The sequence below is a fragment of the Ursus maritimus genome, unplaced genomic scaffold (assembly GCF_017311325.1).
Source record: "Ursus maritimus isolate PB19 unplaced genomic scaffold, ASM1731132v1 scaffold_7, whole genome shotgun sequence".
Classification (NCBI taxonomy): domain Eukaryota; kingdom Metazoa; phylum Chordata; class Mammalia; order Carnivora; family Ursidae; genus Ursus; species Ursus maritimus.
Window position 1 is genome coordinate 56,932,281 of NW_024426885.1, and position 23,942 is coordinate 56,956,222.

The 23,942-nt window shown below is 37.6% G+C and overlaps 1 protein-coding gene and 1 non-coding gene across 2 annotated transcripts in view; one reads left to right on the forward strand and one right to left on the reverse strand.

Annotated features, from left to right (window-relative positions):
- The first annotated feature begins 318 nt into the window (after nt 1-318).
- Nucleotides 319-23,942, forward strand: part of CTNNA3 (catenin alpha 3) — a 1,592,500-nt gene continuing 1,568,876 nt past the window's right edge. Inside the window, exons 1-2 of the mRNA XM_008695933.2 lie at nt 319-1,368; nt 3,469-3,590. The gene's annotated coding sequence lies outside the window, so the exon portion shown is untranslated. The remainder of the gene's footprint in view (nt 1,369-3,468; nt 3,591-23,942) is intronic.
- On the reverse strand, nt 630-711 carry TRNAS-UGA. Its single transcript has one exon. It is a non-coding gene; the product is annotated as a tRNA-Ser (tRNA).

Sequence of the window (23,942 nt, forward strand, 5' to 3'; positions counted from 1 at the left end):
TTCATGTCATCACTATCACTTTAGTGGCTACGTGCAGTGCTCCATTCTGCGGACGTATCTATCATGGTATAGAAGTCAAACTTTTAAACATTCTTATTTCCCATTTCATGCAGTGGGGGAATTGTTGAAGGTGATTCTGGGATTGAAGAAGTAGCATTAGCTTTGCCATCAGTTTTATTTTATTTTTTTAAAGTTTTTATTAATTAATTCCAGCATAGTCAACACACAGTGTTATATCAGTTCCAGGTGTACAACGTAGTGATTCAACACTTGCCTGTGCTTATCACCTATTTAGTCCATCCACCCCCATCAGTTTTAATATGATAGCTTGTGTGGGCTGTGATAGCCCATAAAATTGTGCCAATATTTACCTTACTTTATTTTTATTTTGCGAACTTTTCTTCACATTGTGCAACAAGATTCTAAAACCGTTACCTTGCGGGTTAGGACAACGGAAGATTTTGCCCTTTAGCGTAAACAGAGTACGTTCGCGGCTCTGACATTTATTGGCTTTTCTTTAACACGTTAAACTTCTCTGTAGGTGAGCCATTTAGCTAGTAGGAAGGGAAATGCAGCAGTTAGAGTAACGATAATCATTTAAAATGAGGAAAAGAAAAGCCACCTGCTTCCGCAGCGAGCAGGGTTCGAACCTGCGCGGGGAGACCCCATTGGATTTCAAGTCCAACGCCTTAACCACTCGGCCATCGCTGCCACGGAGACGTAAGAAACGCGGAGACACTTTAGTGTAATAACTGGGCGCACGCGCGCCGCGCTCACCAAAAGGCGGGGCCTACAAACTCCCCAGCTTGGTTCAGAGAGGCGTCAGAGGTTGACCGCTCAAATTGTGTGAACTATATCGTGGAAACGGAGAAATAATAGAAATCCCCTCAAGTAGTTTAAGTAAACTCCTTTAAGTAGAAGGTCTGGGAAACCCTTTTCTTCTTTGAGCTCCGAAAATCGCAAAGTTGCTTGGCTTCTAGTCGCCGACCATGTTTTTGCCCTCCCACTTCCTCATTAGGTAATCGAGATCCTGTGAAACAAAGACCTATCCCATTCAGTGCTGCGGGCCTGCGCTCTGGAGAGTTTCCGCATTTCTGCGGGGGTGTGCGTCTTCGGCTGCGTTCCCACGTTGAGCGCGTTCCTTAAGTCCTCCTTTTTGTGCGGCATGGGGGGAGGCGTGAGGAGTCGGGTCGGTGTTTGTAGCCTCGCCTGCCCCCAGCTTCTGCCCAAGCAGTACTCTCTCATTCTTCCCCCAGTGGTACCTTTATTGCTGAGCCCTGCTGGAAGAAATCGGGCCCCGAATGTGGTCTCAGCTCTAAGTGTTGAGGAGCATTGGACGTGGTTTGAGAACCAAGTTCTGCGCATTAGGTTTGCTTTCTCCCTTTAAATACCATTAATTTTTTCCCTTCAGCGCTGGGTCCCTTTTTTGAGTTACTTTGTTAAAGCTCAGAACCGGTAGGTCGGTCCTTTGCCGGCTACCTCAGGGAACAGAGGCCCGGGACCGGCCCTTGCGTTGGCGCGGGCACCTCAAGGACGCACGCAAAGCTTGTTAACCGCGCACGTGGAGGCGCTCTCGCCCTCCCCACGGCAGCCGGTTCTTTCTGTTGATGCACGATTCGATAACAACAACAACAAAGGCAACCTTTTACTAAATTTCTTTTTAAATTTAAACTTTTAAAATTCTAAAAGTGTTCCTGGAAAGAAACTTCACCATCTATCGCGCAGTGTTACAGGAACGCAAATCCTTGCCTTTTGGAAACCCGGATGTTGAGTGACCCCCCCCCCCCCCCCTTTCTGTGTGAATTTTCTTGAGACTTATCAGTACCATTTCTTTAACTAAATTATGGTGCTAAGTGTCTAAATCGATTTAATTGCAGAAGGGGAACAAAATACTTAAGAATTATAAAAATAAGTTTTATCTGGCTTGAAATTGTTTTTATAATTTTTTAGTCTTTTGTTTTTAATTTGGCAAAGCTATAGGAATGGTCTCAGTTTCCTGTATGAATACTGTATGGGAACAAAATTATCCCCCACGATCCCAGGCATAAATTTTATCATATGTGAACTTTATTTGGCACTTTTCCAATAGAGACTAAGAAGAAATAAATTTCTGTCCTTTAATCTTGTTCTTAGATTCTACATGTGCTGTGAGATAAGCTATCATTTAATTTTACTGCTTCACTAGTCGTATCTTGATTTGGAAATATTTTTAAATTTTTTCTGTGTAAATGGTGATATTTACTGAAAGCTCTTTCTCTTCCTTAACGTTCCCTTCCCCTCTTAGGAACGCTCTTCACTTGCTTAAAAGCTTGACAGTAATGGGAATTGATTATGGTTAAAATAGTTTAACCAAAAAATCTACCCAGAAGGTTTCATGCTCATTTTTTTGGTTTAATTTTGAGGGGAAGGGAAGACTGCAAAGGAAAAGAATCTATTACAAAGTTAATGTGTATTTGGTGAGAACAACTGTGATTAAAATTTCTTTGCAAAATTTCAGAAGTGAAATAACTACATTAATGTTTAATTTTCAGCTTACTTGAGTTAATGTAGGCTTTTCGGAAAATGAAATTGCCTTTTTCCTGATTTATCATATTATGAAAATGAGCCAAGAGATCAAAATTATTATAGGTTTTCAAAAAGCGTGACTTGACAAATGAATTTTTTCAGATGCAACCTTAGGTTTTTAGCATTTCCATTTAATGCAATGAGTGGCAGCTAAGGGAAAAAGAAGCAGAATACATGTTTCCAACATAATTATAACATAAATGTGTTATGATTCATGACAGTAACATCACAAAACTTCGATTTTCAACCATGGATGTTTTACTCTGTAAAGGTCCCCTAGTGATGATTCTTTTTTTTTTTTTTTTTTAATTATCCCCTGGTGATTCTGATTGCCTCCTCCTCTATACTAACCCCATATTCTTTCATATGGTAGTTTTTATCAAGTGTGAAAGGTAAATATCTGTGGCTTTCTCTAAAAACCTTTCTTGATGCCACTTTCAGAGGCAGAATACTGAGGATGATGAGGCAAGTGTTGAAGAGCAGATGGGTTCTTTTTACAGCAATCAAAATTTATTTTGAATTGTTTTGGTGGTTTTACTTTTGAATTAAAAAAATCATAGTTTCAATGTTGGAAGAGACATTAAAGCTAGTCTAATCCTTTTTTTTTTACAGACAGGAAACTGTGGCCCATGAATGGTTTGCCCAAGGTCATGTAGCTAATTACTGGTAGATTCAAGACTGTAATTTGTTATGTTAGCCCAATGTTCTTACTAGATTTTGATGCCTTCAAGTATTCTTTGTTAGTCTCTGGCCCAGTGGCGTGTAGATCAAGAAGTGTGTATATGGCAGTAGACAAAGTCTACTGAGTAAGGGAGAGTTGTGAGTTGAAATTTTGAAGGCCTATGAGATGTCAGATACTGAATATGTAGTGGTTGGTGAGTTTGTTTTTTTTTTTTGTTCCAGTATCCATCCTCTCAACTGATGATGACACTTTAGTTGTACTTAAAGAGGACCACTCCTCCCTCATTGGATGCAGCCTTACTTCAGCTGTTAGTCAAGGTATCCCACCTTCTTCTGGCCAAGGGGTAGGCATGTGACTTACATTGTTTTTTTGTTGCTGCATAACAAATTACAACAAGTTTGGTGACTTAAAACAACATGAATTTATCATCTCACAGTTTCTGTGTGTCAGGAATGTGGTCATTGGGTGTGGTCATGGGTTGACTGGGTCCTCTGCTTAAGGTCTGACCAGATCTCAAGGTGGTGACTGGGACTTTGATCTTATCTAAGATTTGGGGTCCTCTTCCAAGATCACTAGTTGTTGGTAGAATTCAGCTCCTGTGGTTGTAGGGCTTGCTGCCTGTCAGGGGAGGATCACTCTCAGCTGCTAGAGGCTGTACCTTATCATGTGGTCCTCTCAGTATGATAGTTGGTTGTAGGTTCGTTCTTTAAGGCCATCAGAATTACTCTCTAGTTACTACAGTGGAGTTTTATGTAATATAAGGTAATCACAGAAGTGACTACTGCATCATGTTTACAGATCCGGCTCAAGTGAGGGGGATTATATAGGTGCATACATATAGCTGGGGCAGGGATCATGGGAGCCATTTTAGAATCCTGCCTACCACATAACTCAAGCTGGGCCAATCATATCCTCTTTAAATCCCTGTTCTATCTGTTACACAGTTGTATTTGTATGGACATTCCACACAAAATACATACATAGTGATCAATGAGCGGTGTCTGGAAATTTTACCTTAGCTGCCTTTTGTGCTTTTGTACCTCATTTGAAAGAAATAAAGTTGACAACAACTGCAGAATTTTAGAGGCTTAGCCACCATTCAAGGTTCTTGAATTTAATTCTGTACTGATTGCAGAATTACTCTAGCTATCCATTTTAGACAACATATGTAAGAGAACTTAGTTCAAGTTGGCCAAAACAATTTACTAAATTTTTGGCAACAAAACCCTAATGAAGGTTTAGCTGGGAAGTTAACAGGCATCATGAAAAGTGATGGAAATAAATATGGAATTGCTGTATTGGGAATGACTGTACGTTTGAAGCCTAAGCAATTAATTGTGGGTAGCTTTATAGTCATTATATCACTTACACATATATGTTTGAGGAAGACTGGAGATAGATCCTACTCAGCACTAGAGCAACTTATTTATAGGATTTTCCTACCTAACTGGTCCCCTAATGCCATGACAATTAAGAATTAAGAAATAGGGGGCGCCTGGGTGGCACAGCGGTTGAGCATCTGCCTTCGGCTCAGGGCGTGATCCCGGCGTTATGGGATCTAGCCCCACATCAGGCTCCTCCGCTATGAGCCTGCTTCTTCCTCTCCCACTCCCCCTGCTTGTGTTCCCTCTCTCGCTGGCTGTCTCTATCTCTGTCAAATAAATTAATAAAATCTTAAAAAAAAAAAGAATTAAGAAATAGAATCAAGACAAATGGAATCTTCTTTTCTTTTTCTTTTTTATTAGAATAGAATTTTATTGGTGGCATCGAGATTTTAAAAAATTATTTTATAAAGTATGCAATAAATTTGATACATTAATCATTTTTAAAAAAGTTTTTATTTTAATTACCCAATGCTCATCATGACAAGGGCACTCCTTAATACCCATAACCTATTATACCTGTCCCCCACCCAATTTCCCTCTGGTAACCATCAGTTTGTTCTCTCTAGTTAAGAGTCTGCTTCTTGGTTTCTCTCTCTCTCTCTTTTCCCCCTTTGCTTATTTTGTTTCTTAAATTACACATGAGTGAAATCATATGGTGTTTGTCTATGACTAACTTATATTTCCTTTAGCATAATACTCTCTAGCTCCATCCATGCTGTTAAAAATGACAAGATTTTGTTTTTTAATGGCTGAATAACATTCCATTGTATTTATATACCACATCTTCTTGGGGCACCTGGGTGGCTCAGTCAGTTGAATATCTGTTGATTTCGGTTCAGGTTGTGGGATGGAGCTGTGTGTTGGGCTTCATGATCAGTGTGGAGTCTGCTTGGAATTCTCTCTCTTCCTCTGCCCCACCCCCCGTGCAATGTCACACATGCGTGCTCGTGTGTGCTCTCTCTCTCTCAAATAAATAAATGTTTTAAAAAATATATGTGTACCATGTCTTTATTCATTCATCAGCTGATGGACACTTGGGCTGTAATTTGACTATTGTAAATAAAGCCGCTATTAACATAGAGGTGCATATATCCCTTTGAATGAGTGTTTTTATATTCTCTGGGTAAATACTAGTAGTGTGATTGCTGGATCATAGGGTAGGTCTGTTTTAAACTTTTTGAGGAACCTTCACTGTTTTCCAGGGTAGCTACACCAGTTTGCATTCCTACCAACAGTGTTAAGAGGGTTTCTTTTTCTCTACATCCTTGCCAACACCTGTTGTTTCATGTGCCTTTGATTTTAGCTTTTCTGACAGGTGTGAGGTCATATCTCATTGTAGTTTTGATTTGCCTTTCCCTGATGATAAGCAATGATGAACATCACTTTTCATGTGTCTGTTGGCCATCTGGATGTCTTCTTTGGAGAAATGTCTGTTTCTGTTTCCAGCCCATTTCTAATTGGATTATTTGTTTTTTGGGTATTGAATTTTATAAGTTCTTTATATATTTTGGATACTAACTCTTTATCAGATATGTCATTTGTAAATATCTTCTCCCATTCCATAGGTTGCCTTTCAGTTTTGTTGATTGTTTCCTTTGCTCCACAGAAGCTTTTTATTTTGATGTAGTCCCAGTAGTTTATTTTGCTTTTGTTTCCCTTACCCCAGGGAACCTATCTAGAAAATAGATGCTATGGCCAATGTCAGAGAATTATTGCCTGTGCTCCCTTCTATGATTTTTATGGTTTCAGGTCTCACATGTAGGTCTTTAATCCATTTTGAGTTTATTTTGTGTTTGGTATAAGAAAGTGGTTCAGTTTCATTCTTTTGCATGTAGCTGTCTGGTTTTCCCAACACCATTTGTTGAAGAGACTGTCTTTTCCCCATTGGATATTCTTTCCTGCTTTGTTGAAGATTATTTGACCATATAATTGTGGGTTTATTTCTGCATTTTCTGTTCTTTTCTATTGATTTATGTGTCTGTTTTTGTGCCAGTACCATACTCTTTTGATCATTACAGCTTTATCATATAACTTGAACTCTAGAATTGTGATGCCTCCAGTTTTGCTTTTCTTCTTCAAGATTGCTTTGTCTATTCAAGGTCTTTTGTGGTTCCATATAAATTTTAGGATTGTTTGTTCTAGTTCTGTGAAAAATGCTGTTGGTATTTGGTAGGGATTGCATCGAATGTGTAGATTGCTTTGGATAATATAGACATTTTAACAATATTTGTTCTTCCAGTCCATGAACATGGAACATCATTCTATTTCTTTGTGTTGTCTTCAGTGTTTATAGTTTTCAGAGTACAGGTCTTTGGTTAGGTTTATTCCTAGTTATATTATTATTTTGGTGCAATTGTAAATGAGTTTATTTTCTTGATTTCTCTTTTTGCTGCTTCATTCTTGGTGTATAGAAATGCAACAGATTTCTGTATGTTTATTTTGTATATTGCAACTTTACTGGATTCGTTTATCAGTTCTAGCAGTTTTTTTGTTGGAGTCGTTCAGGTTTTCTATATATTGCATCATGTTATCTGCTAATAGTGAAGGTTCTGCTTCTTCCTTACCGATTTGGATGCCTGTTATTTCTTTTTTTTTTTTTTTTGTCTGACTGCTGTGGCTAAGACTTCCAGTGTTATGTCAAATAAAAGTGCTGAGAGTGGACATCCTTATTTTGTTCCTTATTTTAGGGAAAAGGCTCTCAGTTTTTCCCCATTGAGGATGATGTTAGCAGTGGGTTTTTCATAGATGGCCTTTATTATGTTGAGGTATGTTCCCTTTATTTTTTATTTTTTTTTTTAAAGATTTTATTTATTTATTCGACAGAGAGACAGCCAGCGAGAGAGGGAACACAAGCAGGGGGAGTGGGAGAGGAAGAAGCAGGCTCATAGCGGAAGAGCCTGATGTGGGGCTCGATCCCATAATGCTGGAATCACGCCCTGAGCCGAAGGCAGACGCTTAACCGCTGTGCCACCCAGGCGCCCCGAGGTATGTTCCCTTTAAACATACCTTGTTGAGGGTTTTTATCATGAATGGATGTTGTACTTTGGTAAATGCTTTTTCTGCATCTATTGAAATGATCACACGGTTCTTATTCTTTCCTTTATTGATGTGATGTATCATGATTGATTTGCAAATATCAAAACCCCTTTGCAACTCAGGAACTTTTATATCTTTGACTTGAATTCGCAACAACAACAGATTCTTCAACTCTCACTTCCGGATTCAGAATGTGTAATATGGTTGTTCATCTTTCAGTCACATCTGCACACTGATTCTGACCCCAATCAGGTGTTTCATCTTCATGTGTTTCTTAGTTTCATATTAAAAAAATAGGAAAGTTAATTTGAATTAATTAAAATGTAGATTTAATATTTGAACCAAGGTTAAGTGAATTTTTAATTGACTTAATTGGTTGGCCAGAAAAAGAGAAAGGGAAAGGGTTATTTAATAAGGTCTAAGTCTGTAAGTGGGTATTACATAGAGGATAGAAGGAACTGAAAGAGTTCCTGCACCTGGAAGAGTTTAGGCTAGGAATAATAACAAGAATCTCAGTGTGGTTATTATGAGACATTAAAATAAATTCTCTGGTGGAGGTTAAGTGTTTTCTGAAAATCTGTCTCCCTCTGAATGGTCCAGGTGCAGCCTTTTCATGGAAAGAGAAACTATAAGTTGCTGAAGGATTGGGCCGTGGCTTCTTTTATATTTTTATATTTTTAATCTCTTAAGACCAGAACCAAATTTAGGTTCTGGCCACCATGGAGCTACCCAAAATGTTTACGTATAAGTGTTACTAAAACATCAGTGGCAGTGTAGTAGGCTGGAGAAAGTCCTGTTTTCCAGAATGCCTCCCAGGAACAAAAGTAAATATGGTAGGAAGGAATAAGACACTTGGAGTGGTAGAGGGGCTAGTACGGGGGTGTTTGTGGGGAACAGGCTCCCATAACAAAAGATGTTGTTAAACTCTTTTCTAAGGAAGGTGAGTCCAGTTCTTATTTTGCTGAGTGGCAAGTACACATTTAGGGCCAGAATTGAATTGTTTTGAGCAATAGAAGGGAATGCATACCACCAGAAGTCCTTGGGCTCCTCTCTGAGTGGAGAGCAGCCTCTTTGATGCTGAATAAAGACACCGAGGTGGGATATCAGTATGATCTAGGAATAGGAGAATAGGAGATCTAGGAATGGAGGGTGAGTATTGAGGAATCTAGAATTCTATTACAGATATATTATATTTGAAATGCCACAGCCAAATAGATTTGATACATTTAAATAGATTTATCATGATTTGACCTCGTACCCTTTTGGGAAAAATCAGATTGTGTGAATTGGAATTATAGAAACAATTTTTCAAAGAAAATTTATGTGGGTCACTTTATTTTTTAATCTCAGCTTTTCTAAAACTGAACTTTACTATTTTTTAATTAAAAATTTAAACACATGTAATATAGATACATGCGTAACTCATTACAATTTAATTTTTTTCTGCATTATTTAATTTTTTTTCTTCTTGAAGAAGTACATATACTACATAGCGAATGGATTACATTCTTAGTTATGTAATGGGCAGTTCGGGGACTGTGAACCTACCGCTGTTGGCTATCTCTGAGCATTTCCCCCATAAACACTTTTCCAGATTTGGTGTATTTGCTCTGTGGTCATTTAGAAGCTCATCTTGTTTGTTCAATTTTATAATTTTAGTGGAGTCTTGAGAGGAAGAGAAGATAAGGCTGTGCTCAATTTGTCATCTTTAACCTAATTCTAATATTTTCTTGATAAGTTATGTTGCATAGTTTCAATACTCAGGTCTTATAGAGTTATATGGGCAAATGAAAAAATAATGAGCAAGTAATATGTTGTGAGAGAGATGGTATGTTAAAAGACATTTAATCTGGGGCGCCTGGGTGGCTCAGTCGTTAAGCGTCTGCCTTCAGCTCAGAGCGTGATCCTGGAGTCCTGGGATTGAGCCCCACATCAGGCTCCTCCGCTGGGAGCCTGCTTCTTCCTCTACCACTCCCCCTGCCTGTGTTCCCTCTCTCGCTGGCTGTCTCTCTCTCTCTGTGAAATAAATAAATAAAATCTTTTTTTTTAAAAAAAGACATTTAATCTAATTTCATACTCTATCTTGATTACAAAACTGCCCATTTTTGTGTTGTTGGCTCATTATTCAAGTAAATATATAGTAAGATTTAGGACCATTCTGTTACTGATGAGCTTTGAAATGAAGAGTTACATTTTTAATCCTAAAACTGTGCATTTTTAATCAGAAAGTTATGTCAATAAGAAGTGCTTACAACATGCAGAAAGGAATTCTTAGTTTGGGTGAAATTAGTAGCATGAGGGTTTTATTGATCAAGAGTATTAAGTCAACAGTGGTTGTAAGGATTATGATTTTTGGGATTTTTATGACACGTTTTTCCTAAGACCACATCCCATTTAGATAAACAAGATTTTAACTTAAATGACTATTTACTCATAAGCATGTTTTAATTCAAGCCATTTAGATAATTGTTTTATATAACCTAGTACTTTGATTTTAATTTAATTTTTTATTTTTAAAAAATTCTGTTTATTTGAGAGAGAGGGAGCAAGTGTGTGTGTGTGTGTGTGCATGAGTGGGGGGAGGGACAGAGAGAGGGAAAAGCAGGCTTCCCACTGAGCAGGGAGACCAACACAGGGCTCAATCCCAGAACTCTGGGATCATGAACTGAGTGGAAGGCAGACACTTAACCAACTGAGCCACCCACATACCCCTGTTTGATTTTTAAAATACAAGCCCAGTGGTTGGTGTCATAGAAATCTGTGAATAAGTTTTTTCAATTAAGCTTTACTTTTTATCTAAAAATACAAACACTTGTTAAAAGCAAACTGGTATAGGGGCACCTGGGTGGCTCAGTCGGTTAAGCATCTGACTCTTGGTTTTGGCTCAGGTCATGATCTTGGGGTCATGAAATTGAGCCCCATGTAGACTCCGTGCTCACTGCAGAGCCCGCTTGAGATTTTCTCTCTCTCCCTCTGCCCTTTCCCCCTCCCCACTCATACTTTCTCTGTCTCTCTAAAGTAAATAATAAATAAAATCTTTAAAAAAGGCAAACTAGTATAAAAGACAAATGTACTGTTATGTTTATTGCAGCATTATTTACAGTAGCCAAGGTACGATGCAATCTAAGTGTCCATCAATATATGAATGGATGACGAAGATGTGGTACATATATACAATGTAATATTACTCAGCCATAAAAAAGGATGAGATCTTGCCATTTGTGACAACAATACTTAAAGGGTATTATGCTAGGTGAAATAAGTCAGATGGAGAAACACGAATACCATATGATTTCACTTATATGTGGAATCTAAAAAACAAAACAATGAACAAACAGCAACAACGAAGAGAAACAGACTTATAAATGTAGAGAACAAACAAGTGGTTGCCAGAGGGGAGGGGGTGGGGGGATGGGTGAAATAGGTTAAGGAGATTGAGAGGTACAAGCTTCCAGTTATAAATAAGTCACAGGGATGGAAAAGTACTGCATAGGGAATATAGTCAATAATGTTGTAACAGGTGTTTTTGTTTTGTCTCTGTTTTTTTAATCAGCAAAATGGATTTGTTTGGGAATAGCAGAGAATTGTACATGCAATTTGGGACATGTAAGCTACTGCAAAGACAGGCAAGTCCAAAAAAGAAAGAAGAGGAATGTCATTTTATGAAGGACAAGTTGGAAGGGGTTGTTTTGAACCAAAGTCCACTGGAGAAAAGCAAGAGTCAGGGTGATAATATTTTCTCATTGGCTGAGTTACTAGGTTAGTCAGTTTCTTGTAGGAGATGCAGTGTCCATTTTTCCCTGTTGGGACCTGTAATCCTGATTCTTTGCTGTTGAGAATGCTTCTGTTCGGGTCTGTAGGTGATGCTTCTTCCTGTAATTGACTTTGGGTTATATAGAGCATGAGAGTTTTGTATGGTGACAATAGTCACTAGTCAATAATTTTGTATACTGACAGATGGTAACTACACTTATCATGACGAGCATTTTATAATGTCTATAAGTGTTGAACTACTGTGTTGTACACCTGAAACTAATATATGTCAACTATGCTTTAATTAAAAAAAAACCAAACTAGTATGACAAGATTTTTTAATGAAAAAACAGCATTCCCTATCCCAGGCTTCCCCTTCTCATGTTTCATTCTCCAGATACGATAACCACCTTTAACTCTTATAGTTGTTTATTCTTGTTTTTAATTGCAGCTTTTTTTTTTTTTTTTAAGATTTTTATTTTTAAGTAATCTCTACACCCAATGTGGGGCTCAAACTCACAACCATGAGATCAAGAGTCACAAGCTCTATGACTGAGCCAGCCAGGCAGCCCTTAATGCTAGTGTTCTAAACAATATTCTTATACTATTTCTTGAATTTTTAGCTTGAGATTTTATCTCATGATTTTTTTACTATATAGGCTTCAGCTTTTTAAAAATCTTACCTTTTAAATTATATGATGATATTTGGTTCAAACAATATTCAGTGTTCATATTACTGTGATTGTATGATTATTATTCGTTCATAGCTAAGCCACGTAGTATACCATGATTACATATCCTTTCTACTAGAATCTTTGTTTTCCCGGGCATTAATGATTATATTATTCTTTTTTGTCTGCTTAATTTTCTATATGATTGTCACTAATTCATCTGTAAATTCTCTGACAGAACTATTAATCTCTCATTATATTTAAACATGTCAGATAATAGATTTCTTTTCCTCTCTCCTGCCATCTATTCTTTGCTCCCTCTTTCCTTTCTTTCCTCCTTCCCTCCCTTTCTCCTTCCTACCTTTTTTCTTCTTCTTTTCTTTTTTTTTTTTAAGATTTTATTTATTTATTCGACAGAGATAGAGACAGCCAGCGAGAGAGGGAACACAAGCAGGGGGAGTGGGAGAGGAAGAAGCAGGCTCATAGCGGAGGAGCCTGATGTGGGGCTCGATCCCATAACGCCGGGATCACGCCCTGAGCCGAAGGCAGATGCTTAACCGCTGTGCCACCCAGGCGCCCCCCTACCTTTCTTCTTTCCTTCCTTCCTTTTATCCAGTATCCCTTCTAGAGCCTTCTGTCTTCTGCTCTAATCTGGACCAGTTTCTCTTAAACCTACTGCTCACCTGTCATCTTGGGATCTTTCTTCAGTTCTCTCTGTTATGTATTTTATTGTTTGCTGGATCACATCTTCCTCTTTCATTGTTTACTTTCTCAGTTTAGGGGTACATATACTATAGTAGCTTCCTCAGAAAGAGTGAATGAGAAGGGAAATATATCTTTCAACTTTGCATATGTGAAAATATCTTTATTCATGCATGTGTTTGATAGTGTGTGTAAAATTGTAGGTTCAATCACAGTTTAACAAGATGTCAACATTCTTTTAAGATATTCCCAAGAAAAGGGCCAATGAAGGTGTAACTTTGTATTTATTTTGAAAGATGCAAGCCATTTGAATCTGATACAGTTAAAAGTAACCCACTTGCCTCTCTACTTTTTCGCCCCAATATGTGTAAAATTTTACTCAGAATTTTCTGAGTTTTTTTTTCCCCCCTGGAAGTATGAATAACGTGTGAAGTTGGACTGGGACTGCCGTTTCAAAAGAGAAGGGAGAGTAAATGAAGAACCCAGTGGGTGGGGTACACCAATCAAATTAAATACTTTCAGGAGATTATCATTCAAAGTTATTTGCTCATTGGGTTTATACATAAGAAGTCCAAAATTTTAAGTTTTTTTCTCTTGTAAAATGTCAGGAGCAAGAATCTTTAAAGGACTTGAAAACTGCGAACGTTGTCTTATGAAAAACCAATCTTTTGTTTTGTTTATATGCATTTTTTAAAAAATTGAGGTTCAATGGACATAAAATTAACCATTGTAAAGCGAACACTTCAGTGGCATTTAGTGCATTTACAGTGTTGTGCAACCCTACCTCTGTGTAGCTCCAGAACATTTCATCACCCCAAAAGGATTGCCAAATCTTGATACTGATTCTTTTCGTAGAACATAAACTTGTACTGTGGCTTTCATATTTGGTCTTAATATATCAGTAGTCACTTAGGAAATAAGCCAAATTATTATATTCTGACCATTCAGTTCCTTCAGAATTACAGTGTACACAGTTTATAGTTTTCTTACCAGAAAATCACAAAAGGATATTAATGTGCTTCCTGCCTATCATGTTTTTTGAATTACAGTATAAAAGTTAAATTAGGACAGACACAGTATTCAAAAAATTGCCTTTATTGGTCTTGTTTTAGAATATTTAGAAATGTACTGCCAAAGAACTTTGAAAATGCAGGCTAGAGAGTAAACACATCTCATCGAGAAATGGTTCATTTAACAAGTAAGTTAATAGATCTATAAATGTTTCTGTTTTTTTTTTTCACCTGCACATTATGCTGCCATTTATCACATGCTGTAGGATGACCATCTTTTCATTCTGTGATGGAGATTCTCTTTGGAATAGAACTTAAAGTGGATAGGGTTTTATGGAGAATAATTTCTGGTACCTTTAGAAAGGCAGTGAGAAAAAGGAGTAGGAAAAGTGCCAGAGACTACTTTTATCTTTTCATTTCCCCCTAAAACTCTATTTTAAGAAATTAGATTCCCGCGGGCGCCTGGGTGGCACAGCGGTTGAGCGTCTGCCTTCGGCTCAGGGCGTGATCCCGGCGTTCCGGAATTGAGTCCCATATCGGGCTCCTCTGCTGGGAGCCTGCTTCTTCCTCTCCCACTCCCCCTGCTTGTGTTCCCTCTCTCGCTGGCTGTCTCTATCTCTGTCGAATAAATAAATAAAATCTTAAAAAAAAAAAAAAGAAATTAGATTCCCTTCGCATTCCTGCTTTTCTCATTAACAGCTTTGCTTATTTTGTTTCATTTAGAGATTAATAAGGAAACTTCAAAGGAAAAAACATTCTCTGGAAAGCAGACTCTTGTCAGCTTTTGCCAGGTTAGTCGTGTGTAACAGTTAAGCCAGATTTGTTGTCTCATTCTGTCAGTCAAATACACAGATGGCCTTTTTTGTTTGTTTGTTTTGTTTTAGTGTGGAATAAAATACCACGTAACAACAGGTAGGTCTAACAAATCTAAGTAACGGCTCCCAGACCAGCAGCATGGGCATCACCTGGGAGCTTGTTAGGAATGCAGTGTCTGGGGCACCTGGGTAGCACAGTAGGTTGAGAGTTGGACTCTTGGTTTCAACTCAGGTTGTGATCTCAGGGTCATGAGATAGAGCCCCGAGCTGGGCTCCGAGCTGATCGTGAAGTCGGCTTGGGTTTCTCTTGCCCTCTCTCACTGCCCCTCCCCCCCGCATGCTCTCTCGCTCTCTCTCTTTCAAACAAGTAAATAAATCTTAAACAAACAAACAAACAAAAAAAGGAAGTGCATTGTCTATGTACTGATTTAGAAACTCTAAGGGTAAGGTCCAGCAGCCCTCCAAGTGGTTCTGATGCAGGACCCAATTTTAGTTTGGAAACCGTTACGTTAGGTACTGATAGGATGTACTCTAGTGTTTTTGCCAAAATTGCATTTGATAAATTACTGGCCTAGAAATTCTGATATAATGATAAAAATTATCTTCTCTTGGGGAAGTCAGTTAAGCATCTGAATCTTGATTTTGTCTCAGGTCATGATCTCAGGGTTATGAAATCGAAACCTGTGTTGTGTTCTGTGCTGGGTATGGAGCTTGCTTAAGATTCTTTTTCTCCCTTTCCCTTTTCCTCTGCCCCTCCCCCCTCTAAAAAATTACCTTCTGTCAATATTTCTCTCTCTCTCTTTTTTAAAAAAAGATTTTATTTATTTGTCAGAGAGAGAGAGCGTGCGTGAGTGAGCACAAGCAGGGGGAGTAGCAGGCAGAGGGAGAACCTGGGGAGCAGCAGGTAGAGGGAGAAGCAGGTACCCCGCTAAGCAAGGAGTTCGATGCGGAACTTGATCTCAGGACACTGGGATCGTGACCTGAGCCGAAGGCAGATGCTTAACCAACTGAGGCGCCCAGGCATCCCTCGGTATTTCTTTCAAGTCTTTTTTTTTTTCTGTGCATACTTCTGCAAATTTTAGAAAACATCTATTTGATTTTAAACTTTGGTCTTTTTTGTACTTAACATTATGGGAAAAGCATTGTCCATGTCATTAAAAATACTTGGTAAACATAATATTGAAAGACTGCTTAATAATTCATAATTTCGTCTTCTTATTTTCCATACTTGTTTCTATGAAACAAGTTTCTCTTTTTAGAAGGAAGGATGGGGGAACAGTTTTTTGCCTACTATGTTATCTTTGTATATACTTACTAATATCCTGTCCTATTGCCAAAGAAGCATAGACAAATTTTGTAAAACTCTAAAGCAGGCAGTAGTGGGTGCTTAAAAATATTAATTTATTAGAATTTTGTGTTTTTCATTTCATGCCCCTTCATCACCTCAGTTTATTGATCTTTGGCTGCTCAGTGTCTCATTCTGTGGTCTAGTCCTTTTTTTGTTATTGCTGTTTTTTTTTTTTTTTTAAGAGTGAGAGCCTGCGAGCAAGCATGCAAGTGCAGGTTGAGGGGAGGGGCAGAGGGAAAGAAGGAGAGAGAATCTTAAAAAGGCTCCATGCTTAGCAAGGAGCTGATGCGGGGCTTGATCTCATAACCCCGGGATCATGACCTGAGCTGAAATCAAGAGTTGGATGCTTAACTGACAAAGCCACTAAGGTACCCCTCTGGTCTAGTCCTTTTTGACTCACTTTTTCCTTTAAATATTTTCAGTCTTTCACAAGTTCTATATTGAAGCCTTTAAAGGCAGGAATTTGGAGACAATGATAAGCAATTAAAGAAGGTATTTGGGACTGATGAGATTTTCCTTGCCTTTAATCTCAGGATGGAGGCGCTTGCTTTCTTGGGCTTAGTGGTTAATGGAGGGTCTGTGGAGTCAGATAAACCACATCTCCACGTATTAGCTTTGTGTCTTCGGCAAATAAATCCCTTTGAGCTTAGGTTTTCTCAACTAATAGTGTCTTATTTATAGACGTGACCATTGCATTCTATACAATTCATAATTTATAGATGTGAGCATTACATTATATCTGAAGTGCTAGCATAGTGTTTGACGTAATAAATCCTCAGTAACTATTAGCTGTTACAATTACAGGTACTATTAGTGTTTGTTTAACTATGGAACCATTTTTGTATAGTTTGCCGAGACTCCTAGTTTTAGCCCTTAATTTTTGTGACTAATAATTCTTTATTGTTTATATTTAGTGTTAATGGAAAATTTGCTTTATTTTATCTCACAGTTAAATTTAACTGTAAAGTGGCAAATTTTAAATCTTTGTGGAAAAAATGTTTTAAGAAGGTGTTATCTTAGATTTTAATTTTTCTTTTTTTTAGAATTGAAAATTCTTTCAGAGGAAGTTGTCTTTTGTAGAGTACTTGTATTTTCACCGTTTTTATATTACAGATTTCCTAGAAATTTGTGGGGAAAAGTATATATTAATGTACTATTAATTATAAGCTCATTTAATGTTTCCTTTGTAATCTGTGAACTTGCTTGTTCTTTTTTTTTTTTTAAAGATTTTATTTATTTAGCGTACCCAGGTAGCTCAGTCGGTTAAGCATCTCCCTTTGGCTCAGGTCATGATCCCAGGGTCCTAGGATCCAGTCCCGCATTGGGCTCCCTGCTCCTGGGGAGCCTGCTTCTCCCTCTCCTTCTGCCTGCTGCTGCCCCTGCTGTGCCCTCTCTCTGTCAAACAAATAAATAAAATCTTTTTTTTTTAAAGCAGGGTGAGGGGCAGAGGGAGAAGCAGGCTGCCCATTAAGCAGGGAGCCTGATGTGGGGCTCGATCCCAGGAGTCTGGGATCATGACCCAAGCCAAAGGCAGCTGCTTAACTGACTGAGCCACCCAGGCACCCTGAACTTGCTTAGTTCTTAAACATCATAACTCAAAGTACTAATTGGAAAAAAGGAGGCATGATTGGGTTTTATTTTCATTTTGCATAATTTTTGTGATTTTGTGCATATGTATATTGAATTTGAGAAACCTGTTTAACATGAGTTATTCATATAAGTGACTATATTAATACTGATTTGTTCTCTGCATGTGCTGAGACATTAATAACATTTTGGCCTACTCAGTTTATTCACTTAACCTATTGTTGCATGAGTATTAGTGCTAGGTACCATGTTTGGTGCTAGCTGTATAAACATGAGTAAAATATGGTAGAGCTTATTCTTTTGTGGAGAAATATGTAAACAAGTAACTTCAATGCAGTGTGCCGAGTAGTGTAAAAGAGGTATGTAGAAAGCGCTGTAGAAGCATGTGGGTGGCACATTCAACTTGGGCGGAGAGCAAGGAGGGCTGGTTGATGATTGTGTGTGAGGCCACGTAATTAGGTAAGACTTATCAAAGAAGGTAATGTTTGATCTGGCTTTGAAGAAAGGAAACAAGTTTAGCAGGGTGGTCCAGGCCAGTATGTCTGAGAGAAAGGGAGGGACACTGTTGTCATTTGTAGATGACATAGTAATCAACTGAGAAATGTAAAGCTAGGGAGAATTCTGCAAGACTGCCAGATATGACATCAACGTATTTCTTTACACTTGTCATAACCAACTAGAAAATATAATTAGAAAATTTATTCACAATATGAAAATATCTCTAGAGTATCAAGAATATACAAAATCTAAATGGCAAAAACTTTGAACCGCTAAGACAAAATTAGCTGAATAAATGGAGGGACATCCCATATTGGATAGGACAGGGTCCTGTAAATGTAATAAATGTATGTCAATTCTTCCTTAATAAATGTACAAATCAATTCCAATTCCAATTAAAATTATAGTTGTGTTTTTTGAGGAATTTGATAAACTTTGTTAACCAAATCAGCCTTCAAAAAGGGCAAAGTTTGGGGATTTATCAAACGAAATATTAAGACATTTTTAAAAAGCCTTAATGTTACATGTAGACCAATGAAACAGCTTAGAGATTTTGGAGACAGGCCATGTATGTTAGCTGATTCTCATTGTTCACAGATTCTGTATTTGCGAATTCATCTACTTGCTAACACTTGTTTCTAAACGTAAATCAGTATTCATAGTGCTTCTGCAGTCGTTCACCAATGTGTACAGAATTGAGAAGAATTTGAGTTGTCTGATGAGTGGGAGCATGTTCCCAGCTGAACAAGGTGGTGTTCTTGTTTCTGTACTTGTGCTCATACTATAAATGTGTTCCATTTGCGGTCTGTTTAGAGCCAGGTTTCCTGCATTTTTGTGTGTTTCGGTGGTGACCTCACTGTTTAAAATGGCCCTGATACATAGTGTTGAAGTGCTGTCTAGTATTCTTAAGCACAAGGAGGCAGTGATGTGCTTTATGGAAGAAATATTTGTGTAAGATACTTTCATTCAGGCATGAATTATGTAGTGACGTTAACCGAGAGTTCAGTGTTCATAATTAACGATATGTATTAAATAAGGTATCTTCAAACAGACACACATAAAACAAGGTACAAGTATTGATTGTACTGGAAATATTGTGACCACAGATTCACAGGAACTGTATTTCTCCTAGGATCAATGGTTCAGTATTGCTAGTTCAGTGTTCATGGTGATTTTATTGCATAATTAACAAGAATCGCCTGCATATGTACATCAGTCAGAATCTAGTCAAGAAATCAGAAACCATACTAGGAGGTTCAATAAAAATGATTCATTTTTGGGAAATGGCTATTTTGTGTTGGAGGGCTAAAATCCAGAGGAAATCAGAGAAAACACCCTTGGGAGAACAAAGGGAAGAGGTTGGAGTTCTTAGAATTCTCAAGCATGGAGCAGGTTCTGGTGGAGCTGGGACTCAGTCATCTGAGGAGAGAGTACTTCCAGGATGGGGTTACAGAGAGGGCACCTCTGGGAGTGTAAAGGAGCTGACGCTGGAAGAGCCCTTGCTAATGGGATGAAGAACCATTGCTGGGCTGAGCTGTGTGAATAGCAAGGAAACAGGGAGAAGGGAATTCTGTTTACTCTTTTGCCTTCCAGTGTCCTTGGAAGAACCTAACAGTAAGCCAGCTGGCAAAGGAGAATAATTTGCTTGAGTTCCAGCTCCAGTATCACAAAGCAAAGTATAGGAGCAGTACATTTGGACCCGAGGGACAACAGTTTAATGTCCAGCACAATATGAGATCTTAATATATAATAAAGATAGCACTACAAATTCTCACACGTGTCCATGAAGGGACATGCGTAGCAAGGTGATTAAAAGCACAGATTCTGGAATGAGACAACTTAGATTTGAATTTTGGCTATACTATTTACCGTGCGATCCTGGGCAAATTATGTAACCTGTCTGTACCACCACATGAAGAAAAGAGATTCACCTCCCAGAAACACCTATATTGGACTGTTATATGAGCAAGAAATACGCCTACTTTGTTAAGCACTGAAATTTTGGATGTGTTTGCTGTAGTACATAACATTCTCCTGACTATTACCATGATAGTATTTGTTGCAACATTTTTTTTATAGTAGGGGAGTTGAAGGAAAGTTGGGTGTCTATTATGGTGAAAGTAGACAGTTTAAATATGGTGGGTGCACAGTATGGAGATTTATACAATAATGAGAAGTGAAAAACATAGATACACAAATGAATCATAAAACTGTGGTGCTAAGAACCATATATCTCATGAAACAATGAGATATATGACACCAGTACCATTTATGTGAATTAAAATATATACAAAACAATACACATTTTTTCCAGAACAAATTCAAACACAAAAATATACTTTGGGCATGTTAGAAGGGTCTCAAGGTGCAAAGGAAAGTAACAAGAGGGTGCTTGGGTGGCTCAGTTGTTTAAGCGTCCAACTGTTGATTTCAGCTCAGGTCATGATCTCAGGGTCGTGAGATTAAGCCCTGCATCGGGTTCCATGCTCAGCGCAGTTTGCTTGAGATTCTCTCCCACCATCCCTGCTCCTGCTCATGTGCCCTCTCTCTCTCTAAAATAAATAAAATATTAAAAAAAAAAAAAGAAAAAAGAACGTAACAAGAGAGGGGCTATGCACAGACAGACCAGTAGTGATAATTGCCATAAACTGATGGCATTTGATTTACTCAATCTTCTTTTACCTGAGAGTAAAAGAAAGAAAGATAAAAATCAAGCCCATAATAGTAACAAGAGAAAATAAATTAGAATGAATTTAATGAGAAATGTAAGCACACTAAGGAAGAAAACGTTAAAGCTGTACTGACGTGAATGAAAGGCACCTTGAATATATAAATATAGTCCTTGTTTTTGTGAAGTTCAAGTTTTCCTAAATTGATCCATATATTTAGTAATCTTGAAGTATTAATAGGATTTTTGGGAGCTGGATAAGCTGATTCTAAAGTTCATATGAAAAATAAATATGTGTGAACAGCTGATAAAATTGTACAGATATTCAAATAGGGAGGTATAAAAACAGTTTTTATAGAGCTATTGATTTGTATCTGAAAAAGTTTAGTATTGCCTTATGAATCAATAGAATAGAAACCCCCTAAATAGATCTCTCTCTCTTTATATGTTAGAAATGAATGTATAATACAATTCATTTAAAATTAGGAAAAGAATTGTTCAGAAAATTATGTTGGGACACTTAGCTATACATTTGGAGGAAGAAGAGTTGGGTTCTACCTCATTTCTTTCATAAGAATCAATTGCAGATGGATAAAATTTAAACACCCAAAACTAGAAGTCCTTGAAGAAGATATAAGTACATTCAAAAATTAGAAGTACTAGATGATTAGATAATTCACATTGTCATCATCATCACCATCTTCATCATCTTGGAGTTGGGAATGCTGTTCAAGTAAGAGTCAAAACCCAGGTCCAGTAGGGACAGGATTTGTATGTTGGATTGCATGGAAATTATAAATTGCTGCCTAGTAAGAAGCACCCTAAGTGATAGATTAACAGGAAAAGATTAACAACATCTGTATAAGATGAACTAATTTCCTTCATACATATAGGGCTTACAGTTAAATATGAAAGCAGCCAGTGGAAAAATAACAGGTGATGTATGGGAAATGATATACAAATGGCTTGCATACAAATGAATCAATCCTAAAATTACTCATAATTAAAGAGATAGAAATTTTATTTTTAAAAAGAGACCACTTATCAATCAGATTGGCAGAAATAAAAAGTTTGATAATGCAGGGGGTTGGCTTGGATGTGGGAAAATGGACAGTCTTATGGATTGGTTGGAGGGTGTTTTAGGGGAAGCTCACTGGGGAAAAAAAGAGCGTGATATCTGTAGAAACTGGCAAATACTCTGTGTCTTTATGATTTTACCCCTGAAAGATAACTGCTCAGATAAATAAAATCTCTTGTCGTTAGTGTATTTGTATGCTTTAAATCAGAGATTGGTATTTGGAAAGATAGGGAAAACCAAGACTGGTAAAAGGCTTTGAATTCCAAATTAAAGAGTTTATAGTTTATTCTGCGAGCCCCCTGAAGACTTTGTATGCAGGGTAGTGAAGAAATCAGACTGTTATTTTATTTTATTTTATTTTATTTTATTTTATTTTATTTTATTTTATTTTATTTTATTTATTTTATTTTATTTTATTTTATTTTTTATTTTATTTTATTTTATTTTATTTTTTATTTTATTCTATTTTATTTTATTTTAGGCTCTGGGGCCCAATGCAGGGCTTGAGCTCACAACCCTGAGATCAAGACCTGAGCTGAAATCAAAAGTCAGACACTTAACTGACTGAGCCACCCAGGGACCTTCAGAATGTGTTTTAGAGAGAACTCTGTGATAGTAAATATGGAGAATGGATTAGTAGAGTTATGGTGTGGTGGAGGTAGTGATATTGAAAAGACCAACACTTCAGAAATCACTTGTAAAGGTATTGCAGTAGTTCAGATGACCATTGTTAAGGTTCTGATTTAGGACAATGGGAATGGGAACAGAGAGAAATTAGAATCATTAGGATTTGGTGACTGACTGGGTAGGTGGGGAGAGGGAATAAACATGACTCTCTTCCTCAAGTCAAAAAGGAACTGGGAGTTTTAGAGAGTTTCTTAGAGTAATTCTGCTTGCTTTAGAGCTTCTAATAATAATTTTACTCACTGTTGAGTAAGGTGCACTTTATGTATCTATAATAAAACCTTAATGTTTTAAGATTTTTGGGAATTAGGAGTGGTATGGGGCAGGCTTCTTGAGCCTTTTGCATTTCCTAAAACCAACTTCTAACATTGGTTTTGGAGCAAGCTCCTCTCCTTACCTTCTCTATCATCTCCCTCTCTCTCTATCATCTCCATCTCTATCACCTCCACCTCCCATCTCCATCTCTCTTCTCTCCATCTCTATCATTTCTGTCTCCATCTCTATCATCTTCATCATCTCCATCTCTGTCATCTCCATCTCCATCATCTCCATATCTATCTCTATCATTTCCATCTCCATCGTTGCCATTTCTCTCATCTCCTTCTCTCTCATCTTCATCTCTATCATCTCCATTTCTATCACTGCTGTCTCCCATCTCCATCTCTATCATATCAATATCTGTCATCTCCATGTTTGTCATCTCCATCTCCATCAACTCCATCTTTATCATCTCCATCTCTGTCATGTCCCCTCTCTGTCCCACATCTCTCATCTCCCCTCTTTCATTTCCCATCCCCATCCTTTGCTCCCCCCTTGGTTATCATGGCTCTGTTAGAATATCTGCTATCGTGTTTTCTGTTCTGGATTATTCAGGCGACTCTGAAATGTGACAAATGATAACACTGGGAGAAATAAAAGTGTCTTGTCCTTAGAGTATATTAGACAGATCTTATTATATAAAAGCAATATAATAAATTAATATTTCTATTGAGTGTATAGTTTAAATGACTCATGCATACTGTAAATCCATTGTCTTATCAAATAGTATGTGCCCTGAGAAAGTAAAAAGTTGAAAATAGATTGTAGTGGGAGTACAAATGATACAATCTTATAAAAAATAGAATGTGATTAATATGTATTACCTTTTTTGTGTTTATAGAATTTTCACCTGAGCCCTGGCAGACTACAATATAATATGTATTTAGAAACTTTCTCAAGCCTTATTATTAAAAGATTTTACTAATTGCTAAAAATATACTTCCTGTACTTGGATAAGGGCTGACCATAGTGGAAGCAGCTGATTTGTGCCATAGGACCTTGGGATTTGGTGATTTTTGGCATAAATTCTAGAAAAGGTATCTACTACCAGATACCTCTAAAATGGGATTATGGAAAGAAGGACTCGGAAAGCTGGAATCTTGGCCAAAATTGTATACACTAAGGAGTCTTCTAGTGCCTTC